Here is a 17,312-nt window from a genome sequence, read left to right on the forward strand (position 1 = left end):
AATGGGAACTGGATCAGAATACTCTCGAAGGACTATTATATCGTTGGGGCACTACTCTTATAGACCTGTTTGCGACTCCAGAAAACAAGAAATGCCAATTCTTCGCAAGCAGGTATCACCATCAAAGATCGTTGGGGAATGCTCTTTCGATAGCCTGGTGAGGCGCATTTGTTTACGCCTTTCCTCCAATTCCCCTGATTCCAAGAATACTGAGGAAACTCAAGACGGAGCCCTGCACAATGATTATGATAGCTCCAGCTTGGCCCCGCCAATTTTGGTACACAGAGCTTCTCCTTCTGTCTCAGCATCAGCAGATTCACCTGAGTCTCATTCCAACCCTGTTGACGAGGTCCCAGGGCCAAGTAAGGCATCCGGACCCGAGTTCCCTGCAATTGACAGCTTGGCTCCTGAGCACCGAGAGTTCAGATCTTTTAATATCCCTCAGGATTGCAAAGGAATTTTAACTCAGGCTCGGGCCCCAAGTACGAACAAAACCTATCGAGCAAAATGGAGGCGTTTTTGTGCATGGTGCCACAAAGAAATTCTTCATCCATTCACTTCAGCTCCTTATAAGATCTTACCATATATTTTGTCTTTGGCCAAGTCAGGTCTTCAACACTCTTCCATCAAAGTGCATCTTGCAGAAATCTCTAGGTTCAGACGAACAGCCTCTGGCCCTTCTCTCTGGTCTGCAAGAGTGATAAAACAATTCCTGAAAGGTTTATTCAGGTTAAACCTCCTCCTCTATTATGGCAACTCAACCTGGTCATCGGCCAGCTCATGAGGACTCCTTTTGAACCTTTTCATAAGCGGAGATTACATTTTTGTCATGGAAGGTGGCTTTTCTTCTGGCAATTACATCGACCAGAAGGGTTGGAGAACTTCAAGCTCTCATGATTGTTGATCCTTTCTTACAGTTCAAGAATGACTCTTTGATTTTGAGAACAAATCCGAAATGTATTCCAAAAGTCCCTTTGGATTTTCACTTGAATGAACCTGTTGTTCTAAAATCTTTTTTTCCTCGACCTTCGACTCTGGCGGAAAGATCTCTCCACACTTTGGATGTCCAAAGATGCCTGAAATTTTATCTTCAACGCACAAAGGATTTCAGAAAGACTTTGCAACTTTTTGTCGCTTTTAGCGCTCCAAGGAAAGGCTTGCCCCTGTCAAAGCAGTGGATATCACGTTCATTTCTGTCATCAGGCGGCAGGGAAGCCGCTGAGGGGACGGATCAAAGCGCATTCTACGAGATCTGTGTCATCATCTACGGCTCTTTTCTCTGGCGTCCCTATCAAGGACATTTGTAGGGCAGCAACATGGAGCAGTGCCCATTCATTCACGAAGCACTACTGTTTATACTCAAGGGGTGAGACAGCAGTCGGACAAGCAGTCCTGAGGAATCTATTCCAGTGAGCGGTGAGCTTTCCCTTCTATCCCTCCTTCCTTTCTTGCACATTTTGTATCTGATAATATTGCCTATCTATGGTTTCAAACTGTTTAGACTAACTATGATAATACTTATACTGTGATGTGCTGATATGCATGTAACAAAATGTGCATTTGTTACTTACTGCTAGCTACTCTGATACAAAGGTATGGGAATCTATGAAAGTCCAATACTGGGGCAAGAAAATAAGTTACTTACCTGTAACTTTGGTTCCCCAGTATTGGTACTTTCATAGATTCCCATGCGCCCACCCGCCTCCCCTGGGAACGCTCAGCCTTCAGCAGACGTGATTACTATTACATAACGGCTACGAAAATCTGAGGTTCTCTCAGGAGGGTTCTAAGGGGTGAGGCTACTCTGATTGGCTGTTGACCGCCCTGCTCTCAGCAGAAGCGGCCGCTCATCACGCAGCTCCCAGCCTCACAGAAGCATCTGAAAAAGCGGTATCGTCACCACGCAAAGATCTACCTCTTCTAATATCCTGCTCATTTTAACTCCTTTGCAGCCAGAGCATAGCGCTACAGTGCCCCGCCCGCCGAGCAGCTCTGTTTACATTTTGCGAGGCCATCTGACCCATAACGAGTTACAAGTTTAGTGCGCTAGCTGTTCTGTTATTTGGCATTTATCTGCCTGTGTTTTGACCTGCGCCCGTAATTTCATTGTGTACCTGTCATCGCCTTTGTCATTGCGATCGCCTACCCTTTGCCCAAGTGTTGTTTGCAGTTCGACTGCTTGCTGCCATTTTGTTTGTTGTTTGTGCCTCCTTCCACCGATCTCCACCCCGCCTCCCTGCTGACCCTCCCTCCCACTGATACTGACCTTGCAGCCCCTCCTTGCTTGCGCTGTGACCGCCCTGCTCTCAGCAGAAGCGGCCGCTCATCACGCAGCTCCCAGCCTCACAGAAGCATCTGAAAAAGCGGTATCGTCACCACGCAAAGATCTACCTCTTCTAATATCCTGCTCATTTTAACTCCTTTGCAGCCAGAGCGTAGCGCTACAGTGCCCCGCCCGCCGAGCAGCTCTGTTTACATTTTGCGAGGCAATCTGACCCATAACGAGTTACAAGTTTAGTGCGCTAGCTGTTCTGTTATTTGGCATTTATCTGCCTGTGTTTTGACCTGCGCCCGTAATTTCATTGTGTACCTGTCATCGCCTTTGTCATTGCGATCGCCTACCCTTTGCCCAAGTGTTGTTTGCAGTTCGACTGCTTGCTGCCATTTTGTTTGTTGTTTGTGCCTCCTTCCACCGATCTCCACCCCGCCTCCCTGCTGACCCTCCCTCCCACTGATACTGACCTTGCAGCCCCTCCTTGCTTGCGCTGTGACCGCCCTGCTCTCAGCAGAAGCGGCCGCTCATCACGCAGCTCCCAGCCTCACAGAAGCATCTGAAAAAGCGGTATCGTCACCACGCAAAGATCTACCTCTTCTAATATCCTGCTCATTTTAACTCCTTTGCAGCCAGAGCGTAGCGCTACAGTGCCCCGCCCGCCGAGCAGCTCTGTTTACATTTTGCGAGGCCATCTGACCCATAACGAGTTACAAGTTTAGTGCGCTAGCTGTTCTGTTATTTGGCATTTATCTGCCTGTGTTTTGACCTGCGCCCGTAATTTCATTGTGTACCTGTCATCGCCTTTGTCATTGCGATCGCCTACCCTTTGCCCAAGTGTTGTTTGCAGTTCGACTGCTTGCTGCCATTTTGTTTGTTGTTTGTGCCTCCTTCCACCGATCTCCACCCCGCCTCCCTGCTGACCCTCCCTCCCACTGATACTGACCTTGCAGCCCCTCCTTGCTTGCGCTGTGACCGCCCTGCTCTCAGCAGAAGCGGCCGCTCATCACGCAGCTCCCAGCCTCACAGAAGCATCTGAAAAAGCGGTATCGTCACCACGCAAAGATCTACCTCTTCTAATATCCTGCTCATTTTAACTCCTTTGCAGCCAGAGCGTAGCACTACAGTGCCCCGCCCGCCGAGCAGCTCTGTTTACATTTTGCGAGGCCATCTGACCCATAACGAGTTACAAGTTTAGTGCGCTAGCTGTTCTGTTATTTGGCATTTATCTGCCTGTGTTTTGACCTGCGCCCGTAATTTCATTGTGTACCTGTCATCGCCTTTGTCATTGCGATCGCTTACCCTTTGCCCAAGTGTTGTTTGCAGTTCGACTGCTTGCTGCCATTTTGTTTGTTGTTTGTGCCTCCTTCCACCGATCTCCACCCCGCCTCCCTGCTGACCCTCCCTCCCACTGATACTGACCTTGCAGCCCCTCCTTGCTTGCGCTGTGACCGCCCTGCTCTCAGCAGAAGCGGCCTCTCATCACGCAGCTCCCAGCCTCACAGAAGCATCTGAAAAAGCGGTATCGTCACCACGCAAAGATCTACCTCTTCTAATATCCTGCTCATTTTAACTCCTTTGCAGCCAGAGCATAGCGCTACAGTGCCCCGCCCGCCGAGCAGCTCTGTTTACATTTTGCGAGGCCATCTGACCCATAACGAGTTACAAGTTTAGTGCGCTAGCTGTTCTGTTATTTGGCATTTATCTGCCTGTGTTTTGACCTGCGCCCGTAATTTCATTGTGTACCTGTCATCGCCTTTGTCATTGCGATCGCCTACCCTTTGCCCAAGTGTTGTTTGCAGTTCGACTGCTTGCTGCCATTTTGTTTGTTGTTTGTGCCTCCTTCCACCGATCTCCACCCCGCCTCCCTGCTGACCCTCCCTCCCACTGATACTGACCTTGCAGCCCCTCCTTGCTTGCGCTGTGACCGCCCTGCTCTCAGCAGAAGCGGCCGCTCATCACGCAGCTCCCAGCCTCACAGAAGCATCTGAAAAAGCGGTATCGTCACCACGCAAAGATCTACCTCTTCTAATATCCTGCTCATTTTAACTCCTTTGCAGCCAGAGCGTAGCGCTACAGTGCCCCGCCCGCCGAGCAGCTCTGTTTACATTTTGCGAGGCAATCTGACCCATAACGAGTTACAAGTTTAGTGCGCTAGCTGTTCTGTTATTTGGCATTTATCTGCCTGTGTTTTGACCTGCGCCCGTAATTTCATTGTGTACCTGTCATCGCCTTTGTCATTGCGATCGCCTACCCTTTGCCCAAGTGTTGTTTGCAGTTCGACTGCTTGCTGCCATTTTGTTTGTTGTTTGTGCCTCCTTCCACCGATCTCCACCCCGCCTCCCTGCTGACCCTCCCTCCCACTGATACTGACCTTGCAGCCCCTCCTTGCTTGCGCTGTGACCGCCCTGCTCTCAGCAGAAGCGGCCGCTCATCACGCAGCTCCCAGCCTCACAGAAGCATCTGAAAAAGCGGTATCGTCACCACGCAAAGATCTACCTCTTCTAATATCCTGCTCATTTTAACTCCTTTGCAGCCAGAGCGTAGCGCTACAGTGCCCCGCCCGCCGAGCAGCTCTGTTTACATTTTGCGAGGCCATCTGACCCATAACGAGTTACAAGTTTAGTGCGCTAGCTGTTCTGTTATTTGGCATTTATCTGCCTGTGTTTTGACCTGCGCCCGTAATTTCATTGTGTACCTGTCATCGCCTTTGTCATTGCGATCGCCTACCCTTTGCCCAAGTGTTGTTTGCAGTTCGACTGCTTGCTGCCATTTTGTTTGTTGTTTGTGCCTCCTTCCACCGATCTCCACCCCGCCTCCCTGCTGACCCTCCCTCGCCCCTCCCCTTCCTCTATCCACATATGACTTACGCCTTTTCGCGCAGCGTTTACGCGCAGCGTTCGCGCCCCAGTCGCGCCGAAGGTGCGCCAAAGGTAAGCCCGTCTACGCCCGTCCGCGCCTGGACCGCGCCCAGCGCCAGACCCCCTGCCCCTCGCGCTGCGCTGCCCTCCCGCATCACCTTCGATGCCGCCACCCTCCTAGCCCTTAACCCCGGTCGCGCCCCCAACTGCGTCCAAGCCGCCCCTGGACAAACCCATGGACCTTTCTCCTGCTTCTCCTGCAAATTCAGCAGCACCGACAACATCTCCGTTACGACCACACCACAGATTCCCGACCCCAACCACCTACAATGCATCCTTCTCAACACCCGATCAGTCCACAGGCATGCCATTGACCTATGGAATCTACTAGACACCATTTCTCCGGACATCGCCTTCCGCACGGAAACATGGATGAATGCTTCCTCCGCACCAGACATCACCATTGCCATCCCTGAAGACTATAAGATCACTCGCAAAGACCGTACCAGCCACACAGGAGGAGGAATCGCTATCGTCCATAAGAAATCAATCCGCATCTCAACCAGCTCTGACGCCAACCTCGCTAACTCCGAACACCTTCACTTCCAGATCCACATCGACCCCAAAACCACACTCAGAGGCACCCTCCTCTACAGACCACCAGGACCCCGCGCAAAATTCAGTGAAGACATCACGGACTTCATCACCCCACACGCGCTCCCCTCCAAAGACTACATCCTTCTGGGAGACCTCAACTTCCACCTTGAAAAGATCAACGACCGCAACACCGCCACCCTCGTGGACAACCTCGCCAACCTCGGACTTAAACAACTAGTCACTTCCCCCACCCACATCGCAGGTCACACACTCGACCCCATCTTCACATCCAGCAATCATGTCTCCTTCAGCCACACCACGGACCTCCTCTGGACTGACCACAGCTGCGTTCACTTCACCTACAACAAACCAAAACCCAGCATCCACCTCCAACCTACCCTGCAAAGAAACTGGAACAAAATCACCACGGACAAAATCTCCACATCGCTCCTTCGAAACACCCCAGCCCTCTCTTCTAACGCTAACGAAGCCGCCGCCAACCTCACCCTATGGTTATCCAACACCGCCGACACCTTAGCACCACTGAAAAAACGCCAAAGCAAACCTGGCAGCAAGAAGGCCTCATGGTTCAACGATGATCTCAAGAAGTCCAAGAAACCCTGCCGCTCCCTTGAAAAGGCCTGGAAAAAAGACCCAACCACTAGCACCAAGGACGCCTTCAAAAACGCCACCCGCACTCACCACCAACTAATCCGAAAAGCCAAGAAAACAGCATTCAAGGATCGACTTGACAACAACGCCCACAACAGCAAGGAACTCTTCAACATCGTCAAGGAATTTTCCAATCCCTCGGCCAACTCCAACGACATCACCCCCTCTCAAACCCTCTGCGACTCCCTGGCCTCATTTTTCCACAACAAGATTGCAGACATCCACAACAGCTTTGACAACCAACCCGGAAACCAACCCACCCTACCATTTGCTGATCATCTTCCCCCCGTGAACACCCTTAACGACTGGAACCCAATCTCCACTGAGGACACCATCCGCCTGATGAAGTCCATCCACTCAGGATCCCCCACAGACCCATGTCCTCACCACATCTTCAACAAAGCAGACACCGTCATAGCACCGCACCTCCGAGACGTCATCAACTGCTCCTTCAACTCCGCCACCTTCCCGGAAGACTGGAAACACGCTGAACTCACCGCCCTTCTGAAAAAACCCACAGCGGACCCCACCGAACTCAAAAATTACCGCCCCATCTCACTTCTTCCATTCCCGGCCAAAGTCATCGAGAAAGCTGTCAACAACCAGCTCGCCGCCTTCCTCGAAGCCAACAAATCCCTCGACCCCTCACAATCTGGCTTCCGAGCAAAACACAGCACTGAGACCGCCCTCATCGCAGCAACAGACGACATCCGAACTCTACTGGACAATGGAGATACAGTCGCCCTCATCCTCCTTGACCTCTCTGCAGCATTCGACACAGTCTGCCACAGCACCCTTTTACAACGCCTCAATAACATCGGAATCCAAGGAAAAGCACTTGAATGGATCACCTCGTTCCTCACCGGAAGAACCCAGAGAGTCCGCCTTCCACCATTCAAGTCCGAGGCCTCAGAAGTCATATGCGGCGTACCACAAGGATCCTCACTCAGTCCCACCCTCTTCAACGTATACATGAGCCCCCTCGCGGCCATCGCACGCCAACACAACCTCGACATCATCTCTTACGCGGATGACACTCAACTGATCCTTTCTCTCACCAATGACCCCAGCACCGCCAAAACTAACCTACACGAAGGAATGAAAGAAGTTGCCGAATGGATGAAACAAAGCCGTCTGAAACTGAACTCTGACAAAACAGAAGTCCTCATCTTAGGTACATCCCCCTCTGCGTGGGACGACTCCTGGTGGCCGGAAGCCCTCGGAAAAGCACCCATCCCGACAGACCACGCACGGAACCTAGGCGTCATCCTGGATTCTTCACTCTCAATGAACAGACAAGTCAGCGCCGTATCCTCTTCCTGCTTCAACATTCTTCGCATGCTCAGAAAAACATTTCGCTGGATTATTTATTTAATTTGTATAGCGCTACAGCTACCCACCAAGGGGTTTCCCGGCGCTAGTAGTTCAGAAATGCGTATTTTGCCAGTCAATATCAGATGTTAAAAAGCCACGTTTTTAATGCTTTCCTAAACTTCACATGGCTGACTTCCGAACGTAAGGAATGAGGCATCTTGTTCCAGAGGGATGGGCCTAAGAAGGCAAAGGATCTTCCCCCCATCCGTGATAATTTGATTTTGGGAATAATGAAATTGTTAGCGGTTGCTGATCTAAGGACTCTCGAAGGTAAGTAAGGATGCACAAGGTTCCGCAGATATTTAGGAGCAGTTCCAGTTGAAATTTTGTGCATAAAGCATAAGGATTTGAACCTAATCCTATTTTCAATTTTCAACCAATGGAGGTCACGGATGTATTTAGTAGTGGGGCAGGACATAGGGATTTTGAAAAGAAGTCTCGCCGCTGCATTTTGTACTAATTGCAGCCTTCTGATTGTAGCTTTCTTTGCCCCTAGGTACAGCACATTACTATAATCTAGCCTTGAAGTAATCAAGGCATTGATGACAGTTTTTTTGGTGCCATCAGGGAGCATCCAGCAGATCTTCTTTAGCCATTTTAAGACTGCAAAACATGTAGAAGAAGTCTTAACGGCTTGCTGGTGCATATCTAAAGATTCGTCAATGATGACTCCCAAGTTACGTGCCTGTGAAACAGGTATAGGAAGAGGGCCCATTTCGGATGGCCAGTGTTGTGGTCCCCAGGCCTCTCTATTTTTTCCAAGAATAATTAGCTCTGTTTTCTCACCGTTAAGCTTAAGAAAATTATCCTGCATCCATCCAGCGATCTTACCTAACCCTAATTTTAGCATGGAAGGATGGTTACTTTCGGCTGAAGAAAGAGAGAAAAGGAGCTGTGAGTCGTCAGCATATGAAAACATATTCAAACCTGTCTCCTCAACTAATCTCGCAAGAGGACTCATATACAAATTAAAAAGCAGTGGACTTAAAATTGAGCCCTGTGGTACTCCATGTTTAGGAAGTAAAGTCTCAGAGCAGGCAGACTGAGAAAAAACTTGAAACGTACGATTGCTTAACAGTGACTCAATCCAATTTATGGCTGCGCCATGAATACCTATGGAGGAGAGTGTTCGTAACAGCACCACATGTGAAACAGTGTCGAACGCGGCACTCAGGTCTAATAATATGAGTGCCACAGTTTCTCCTCTATCTATCATGGCGCGGATGTTTTCTGTCACTCCAAGCAACGTCGTTTCCGTAGAAAAACCTACACGGAATCCAGATTGTTGTAAAGGAAGGAGATCGTGTGTTTTTATGAATTCCGACAGCACCTGATGCACGTGCTTTTCCAAGATTTTTGAAAAGATAGGCAGAAGGGATATTGGTCTAAAGTTGGAGGGCATATTTGGATCTGCTCCAGCCTTCTTCAACAATGGGTGGACCATAGCATGCTTCCATTCTGCTGGAACGTATGCTTCCTGAAGAGAGGCATTAAGTAGATCTGTAATGGACGTCAATACATTTCTATTCAATTGTTTTAGGACAGAGCAGGGTAAGGGGTCCTTTGGTGAGCCGGATTTGATCGTATTTAGTAAATTGACAACCATGTCAGCATTTAGCGGTGGCCAACATTCTAAGGTTGCATGTCTTTTGTCAATGGCACAAGAGTCCAACTCTTTGGAAGCATCGCCAACTTCCATAATTGGATCACCAGGAATGATCGTATTAAGCTGGTGTTGATCTTTTTGTGCGAGCTCTATGCCCTTATGAATTTTGTCCACTTTGTTGACAAAGAAGGAAGCTAACTGATCACACTGTTTTTTGTTTAAATCGGGTGGTTTTTGAACAGTGTTAGATCCTGCAAGCTCTTTTACAACATTAAACAATGTTTTTGATTTGTTTAACGCCTCCGTAATTGTCATACAGACATAGTCTGTTTTTGCTCTTCTACATAACATCTGATAGTGCGTCAATTTAGATTTATAAGTTTGTTTGGCTTCCAGGGAATAGGTTTTCCGCCAATTGCGCTCCGCACTTTTGCATTTAGTTTTTTCTTCCTTTAGAGTGTCATTAAACCAAGGGGCAGGAGGATGACGGGTATGGCCTCTTAATTTTGTTTTAGGTAGGCAAGAATCAATGGCTGTCATGAGCCAATTCTGTACTGAAAGAGAAAGGCTTTTAATGTCTGATTTTGTACATGGGCCATTAGTTTCAAGAAAGGCATTTAAAGTATTAATGTCCAGCTTTTTCCACTTCCTAATATATTGAGCAATAGTTGATATATTTTCGTTTTTACCTAAATTAGTTTGAATGGAAAATTTTACTAGGAAGTGATCAGACCATGGGATGGGAAGGGCAGGGAATGTAATCATATCCAGGATATTGGAGAAAATGGGATCCAATAAGTGCCCTGCACGATGCGTGGGTCCAGTATTTTTCAAGATTAAATTGAGGGAGGCAAAATCAGAGATAAAGTCAGTTGCGATTGTACAGTTGGCATTATCCAAGTGCACATTTAGATCGCCAATGATTGTAAAGTTGGCCGCCTTCATTACCAGCGGGGTAAGCAGATCCAACAAGGCAGCTTGCCAGTTAGATACTGGCCCTGGCGGACGGTAGACAAGGGCGCCTGAAAAGGTATAATTGGGGGCTAGCAGAAGCTTAAAAATAGCACCCTCACACCCTAAACATGGGAGCGGGCTAATTTCACAGTTGTAATTATTCTTAAAAATCCCCTCCGAAACAAGGAAAACAGTCACCCACGCTCTGGTCACGAGCCGACTGGACTACGGAAACACCCTCTACGCAGGTACTACCGCAAAACTCCAGAAGAAACTCCAACGAATCCAAAACGCCTCAGCCAGGCTCATATTAGACATCCCACACAACAAACACATCTCTGGTCACCTTAAAGACCTCCACTGGCTACCCGTCAATTAGAGGATCACTTTCCGACTGCTTACCCACGCACACAAATCACTCTACGACATCGGACCAGAATGCCTCAACTCACGACTGTCCTTTTACACCCCCTCCCGCCAACTACGCTCTTCCAGCCAAGCCCTCGCCACTGTACCTCGCATCAACAAGACCACCATGGGAGGCAGATCCTTTTCATACCTGGCTGCTAAAACATGGAACTCACTCCCCGCTTACCTTCGCCTTACCCAGAACCACCTAGCATTCAGAAAGCAACTTAAAACGTGGATATTTGACAAGTAATCCTCCTCCCCTTCCTAAGCGCCTTGAAACCCTCTGGGTATGTAGTGCGCTATATAAATTCTATGACTTGACTTGACTTGAATTTCTTGGTCTCTTTTACAAAAAGAGGCGGATCGGCTACAAAATGAGATGAGACCTGGGCTTGTCTTTCACTTCTGTACCTACTACTATGGTATTTTTCTATTTAATGAGGCTCCCATTCCGACGACGGGGGAATGATACAAAGCATGGAAATCTATGAAAGTACCAATACTGGGGAACCATAGTTACAGGTAAGTAACTTGTTTTCTTCTCTCCACATACCCCCACACCTGGTCATATTTCTTAGGACAACCTCTGGCTGCATATACAGCTTTCTCTACCCCCATACCTGTGTCCATCCTGGCAAGCCACAGAGCCTTAGTAGGTATAATTGGCGACCCCTCCAGGTCTGTGTGATATCGCTCTTCCCCACTATCAACCCAAGTGTGCCAAAAATCAGCTTTTTCCTAGGGAGATCAATGTTCCCTGGGACCCCCAGGATTATGAAATGGGGATTAAGTGGTATCTCCTCTCCCATTATGGCACTAAGTTCCTGCAATATAGTGTCACAATATCTCTTTATCTCTTGGCTCCCACACAGAGGGTGGTAAAACGACCCTTCAGCCACTTGCATCTATGACAATTTGGTGAGGGGCTATTCCCCATTCCTGTATTTCCATTCTCAAAAGAGAAACCTTTTTTATCAAACCAACATGCATTCCTTTAAGGAACCAGTGCTACGTTTAAATAAAATTAAAAAGAAAGGAAAAGTTTCCCATTAGAGAAAATAGGAAGGGGAGCAGGCAGTGGTCCAGTGTTCCCCCACAAATATCAAAACAACAGTATCGAGGACAGATTATCACAAATAAAATATTGATTGGTAAGTAATTCTAGATTTTCCATACCTAACTCCAGATATATGTACCTATGTATTACATATATCTTTAAGGTATGTAGATAAGGAACTAGGAATAGTAAATCTATACTTCCGTGTATGCATTTACCTTCTAACTTTTTGACTCTCCATATTCTGTCCTCGATATTATTATCCCACAATATTGCCAGTGTCAATATTCATTAGTACAGTTGCGGACCACTGCCTACTGCCTCCGAGACTACCTACACAATTTCTTAAGATGATAGGGCCAGAGACGGACCGCTTCCCCTCTGCAAATCAAATACCACATTCTTAGAGGAGTTGGTACCTGGTGAATGGAGTGCAAACTAGAATTGTGGTGGCACACCATTGACCCATAACATACAGTATTGTAACATGTAAAGGATTCTCTAGTCACTCCCCTACCAATTTCCAGTTATATCTGGACTGCAAACCAATTTCAGACTCATGAAGTAGGCTTTGTACATTGGAAATAGCTATTTTGTGGTAGCAAACCCTGTGATTTTGCAAATTGCAGGGTCTGCGATCACAAAATTGCTTAGTACAACCTATCTTGAGATGGTGAAGGAGAACCATGCTAGACTTGAAGAAGCCACATTGGATTTCTTCTATCCCAAAAAAACCTGCAGGCTAAATAGGAAGCCCCCACGACCCATGGTATAACGATCACTGCCGTAAGTCTAAAAGATCGCTGGTACTGTCTATTAAGGCCAATGATCGTCCGTTAATCAAATCTGCCAGGATGACATATAAAACGGCGATCTTAGAAGCCAAGAAAGGGTGGGAAATGGACAAATGGGACGCCCTGAGAAGCGCTCTGGGAGCTAGGGATATGAGGTCATTCTGGAGAGTAGTCGACCTGGACAGCTTTGGCCCTAGATCATCGGCAGACCCCAATCTAGGAGAAGAGGTTTGGCGGGAACATTTTGAATCTCTTTACTCTAAGGAAGAAACACCGTTTGCTGAGCCAGCTGAAGGCTCCCCTATGGGGATTGTCCTCTCCCCTAGCCCCGGAGAATGCAATGTAGTCCCTGATGCTAAAAGCAATATAAGTATAAGCCTAAATGAAATCAAGGGAGCTTTCGTGAAAATAGCCCCCGGGAAAGCACCCGGTCTATACAAAATTCCGGGGGATCTTTTTTGCAATGAACCACGTGTTTGGGCTCCATATTTCTGGGTCCTATTTAATGCAATACTACAGGGTATGAAGATCCCCCCCTAGCTGGGCGGGAGCGGAAATAATTCCGATCTATAAAAAAGGCTCTCCACTTCTGCCAAACAATTATAGGCCAATTAGCCTGATAGACATCTCGCAAAAGGTTTATGCGCGTGTAGTGCTGCTTAGGCTACAATCTTGGATGGAAGAACAGAACATACTAACTCCCCTACAGGCAGGGTTTAGGGAAAAACTGTCCACTGTGGACCAAATACTTAGGCTCCAAATGTTACATTGGAAGACCGTGTGCTTGGGGGGTGGCAGCCTGTATTTAATATTTGTTGACCTCCGGTCAGCCTTTGATTTGGTTCTTAGGGAAAAAATGTGGCTAGTCCTCTATGAGATGGGGCCCCTGTTTACCTAATCCATCTCATCAAGCTGCTGCATGAGGAAAACTTTGCGCAAATCAGGTTTGGCAAGGATGGAAAGCTTACTGCACCGATCCCGATCAAGCGCGGTGTACGCCAGGGATGTGTGCTTGCCCCCACGCTCTTCAGCCTTTACATCAATGGCTTGATAGATTTTCTACTAGCAGGAAAAGACCTTGATGCCCCTAAACTAGCCTCCCGACCCATACCGGCAATGATGTTTGCAGATGATACTTTATTAGTATCCAAATCACCCATGGGGATCCAGATGGTATTTAATAAATTTGAAGTATTCTGTAGTCAAAGAGGTCTGGAAATTAATCTACAGGAGGCCAAATTTATGGTGTTTAATAGCCCTAAAGGTACAAGCCCTAACCCTACACTAAATGGTAAACCCCTCGAAAGAGTTACCTCTTTCGACTATCTCGGGATAACAATCGTAGAAACTATGGATTGGGGGGCTCAAATAAAAAAATTAACACTAAAATTAGCGCAATCATCAGGTGGTATCATGAAGGTCTTCTGCAAGTCTAGTCAGAAACCATTGAGCCTGGCTATTGAAATCTATAAAGTTCAAGCCCGAGGAGGGGCGTTATATGGTGCTGAACTTTGGGGGCATGCAAGCCAAGAGAACCTTACCTCAAGTAGAGAATAATTTCCTTAGATAGCTGTTAAAACTCCCACGGAGTACTCTGCGAATTCCTTTATGATTAGATTTAGGCCTTACGGCAAGTGCGGATGTATCAAACCTGAAACCTTTATTGTATTGGCGTCGCCTGTGGGTTACCCCCGAACTACTACCAAACAGGGAGTAGCCATTGGAAATATTGAATCTACGAGGGGCTGTCAAACTGCAGTGGCTTGATTATATTAAACACTGGCTAGTTAGCTTGGGGCTAGGTGAGCTGTGGGACTATCCAGAGACCGCATGTTCCTCTTTACCCAGGAAATCATTGAAGGCTCATTACGAGGAGTACAAACTCTCACAGCTTCAAAGTTCCCCTCGAACTGGCAGATTAATCACAGCCTTTCTAGAAATTAAAGACAGGTCTAGCTTCGAGCCGGTCTTAGATGAAATCAACCTGGCAGCTGCTAGTTCAGGCATGGGACCCTCCCTCTCCGCTGTTTTTCGCACAAGTGGGGGATATGCACATTTTAAATTGTCCGTCATTTGATTGCCCTGAAGAGTCAGTACTTCACGTGCTGTTCAGCTGCCCTGGTTATCATAAGGCAAGAAAACGATGGTTGGTGCAGATTTGTAGGAACCTTGGAACTAGACGTTGCTCTGAGGCCTTCAGGATACTGAAGTATGATACTAGTATCCCGATAGTTTACTCAGTTGCAGGTTGTCTATTTTCCATGTGGTGTACCCCGCAGGACCTACATGAAAGCGTCATGAAAGGAGTTATAGGGCCTTTTTAGTGGATAAGAAACAACTACATTCATCATTTAATACTTGGGAAAATAACCACAGTGCCCATCCTTGCCAGTTTTAAAATCTGGCCCTGTCTTTATTTGAACAAACTAAGTTTGCTTGATTGGCCCCCCAGTTACGTTATAGAGAATTGGTAATCTACTAATTAAGCACTTTAACCAATTCAAATATCCTTTATAGACTCAGCCTGTAGCATACAGAGGCTCTAGTCCTAGGTCCCATTGATGTAGAATGATAGAACACAGGTCATCCTTTTTAGAAATTTTGTTAGGCAAATGTTTTTAGGTAAATTATTTATTTATTTGCACTTTACACTTTCCGAGTATGGAGTATTATGAACTACCCTTTGCCCCTTCTATTCTTCCACGCTAAATTAGTTTCATGAGTATTTCTTTTTAAAACGTTGTACAGAACTTATTCCTTATTATACATGTGTCAATTGTGTTTATTTTTGTTCCTTCTACTTTTTTTTAACCTAAATGTAATTGACTTATGTTGCAATTTTAAATGTATTTGTTCGCACTGTGAATGTACTTTTGAGGTCAAGTTGACCGAAATAGTCTTTTTTTTAAATGAAATGCTTAGTACAACCCACCTTTTTTCTACTTTTGAAGAGTACTTCCTTGCCCTTGCTGGAATTTCCCAGTTGCAGGATATTATGGTTTCTCAGATGGTTACTGAACGGAACGTTCGTCAGTTTGGTATTACTGTAACAGAGATAGGTTCATAGATTTTTTTCTTCCTTTACCACATGGCTATTACAATTTTGGATGCTCATCTTTTCTGTTTGTCTATTTCTCATCCCCTTTTCTTCTACCTTGTGGGCCTTATATGAAGTGCAGGGCTCCTTGTTCAGACCCCTTTTCCATATCAAGGTTAACCTTTACATGCTTAGACGACCCACCAGTGCATCTACTTTGCACCCTGTGCCATCTGACAGAGACAATGAGGAATTTGACTGTTTTGAGTTAGAACATTTGTTCCAGAGGTTCATTTTCTCCAAGAGCAGAAAATCAACAACATTCCTTTGAGGGTATGATGTTGATTTCTTCGTCAAGCGTGAGAATGTGGTATTTACATTAGATACTAATCAACAGGCAGCAAAATATATTGAAAGAGGTAAACCAGCTTTCAAACCACATTCAAGGGATTTTATTGATGTACTTGCCAAGATTCACAAAAAGATTTATAAGAGAATCTGTCAAGAAGACTTCTTTTAGTTATAGGCACACTCTTTTTTTATTTTGAATGCAAAGAAGATCCCTTACTTTGTAGATATGACCTAAGCAGTGTTACAGACCATCTTATTGTTGGTTGCCATTTTCAAATTTATCTTGGAGTGTCTCAAAATGTGTAGCTTATTAGGTGTCAATTATTGTTTGCCAGGCTGCCAGCCAGATTATATGGTGCTCTGACCTCCCCTCCCTGGGTGTGGACTACCCACCATATTGCCATTATTGTTTTCCCACTCAGCACTCATTTTTGGTTTTACTGACACCCAAAGAAGAAGTTTATTTCAGTAAACAAACTAATCACATGCCAAGCCGCAAAGAGAGTGCATGTTTGCATATGTTTGTTCCCCTGCCCAGAATCGGCATAACTTGCACAATGGTCCCAGGGAGAGAAATCCAGTGAGGCTCATGCCACACTAAAAAGGGCGAAATCACCATCACTTTTGCTTCTTAGCCCTGTAGTGGTTGGCTGCCAGGTCAAAGGTTTCCTCCGGGCAAGCAGGCTGGGGCCCCTCCAGCAGAAACTCTGCAGTTTCCCCACTCCTAAGTTTGGTGGATTGTGTATGTAGTGTATTTGTGCTGAAGGCCTGGTATCTGCCAACTTATAAATGAGGCTGTATTGTATCGTGCAGTATGTTTTGTTATGGCATAGCTTGTTATAGTCCTTAGGCAAGTCTTGGGCTTACTCTGCAAGAGGCAAGGGTATGATCACAGCACTATTGAGAAATTACCCCATTGTGGATATTTTCAAAGCAACTCCATATAATTGTTTATTTTTTTTGCATTTGTGTGTATATTCAGGTTTCCAAGCTTATATTCAGGTTGTGGGCTCAAAAACCTGTGTAAGTAAAGGCTCTTCTACTGATAACTGGGGTAAGGAGCCTGGAGCTGTATCCAAACAGCAAATTGTCCAGAGAATCTTAAGTTTGAAAAGAAACTTACCTGCAATTCCGGCTCACAAGTTTAGGTGTTGGAATTGGGCATGGACCTTTTGGTTTTTTTCGTGCAGTGTTGTGTGTTACAATACTGTTGATTCTACCAAACGGAGGACATGGTAACACTCAACAACCCATAATAAATGGGGTCGCTTAGGATCAACTGTGGGAGTTTCTGATATCAAAATATTGACCTTTATAGATACATTA

At 46.4% G+C, this 17,312-nt stretch overlaps 1 protein-coding gene across 1 annotated transcript in view; it reads left to right on the plus strand.

Annotated features, from left to right (window-relative positions):
- Positions 1 to 17,312, plus strand: part of FBF1 (Fas binding factor 1) — a 615,519-nt gene that overhangs the window by 410,251 nt on the left and 187,956 nt on the right. The gene's annotated exons all lie outside the window — the stretch shown is intronic.

Source organism: Lissotriton vulgaris, chromosome 7 (assembly GCF_964263255.1).
Source record: "Lissotriton vulgaris chromosome 7, aLisVul1.2, whole genome shotgun sequence".
Taxonomy (NCBI): Eukaryota; Metazoa; Chordata; class Amphibia; order Caudata; family Salamandridae; genus Lissotriton; species Lissotriton vulgaris.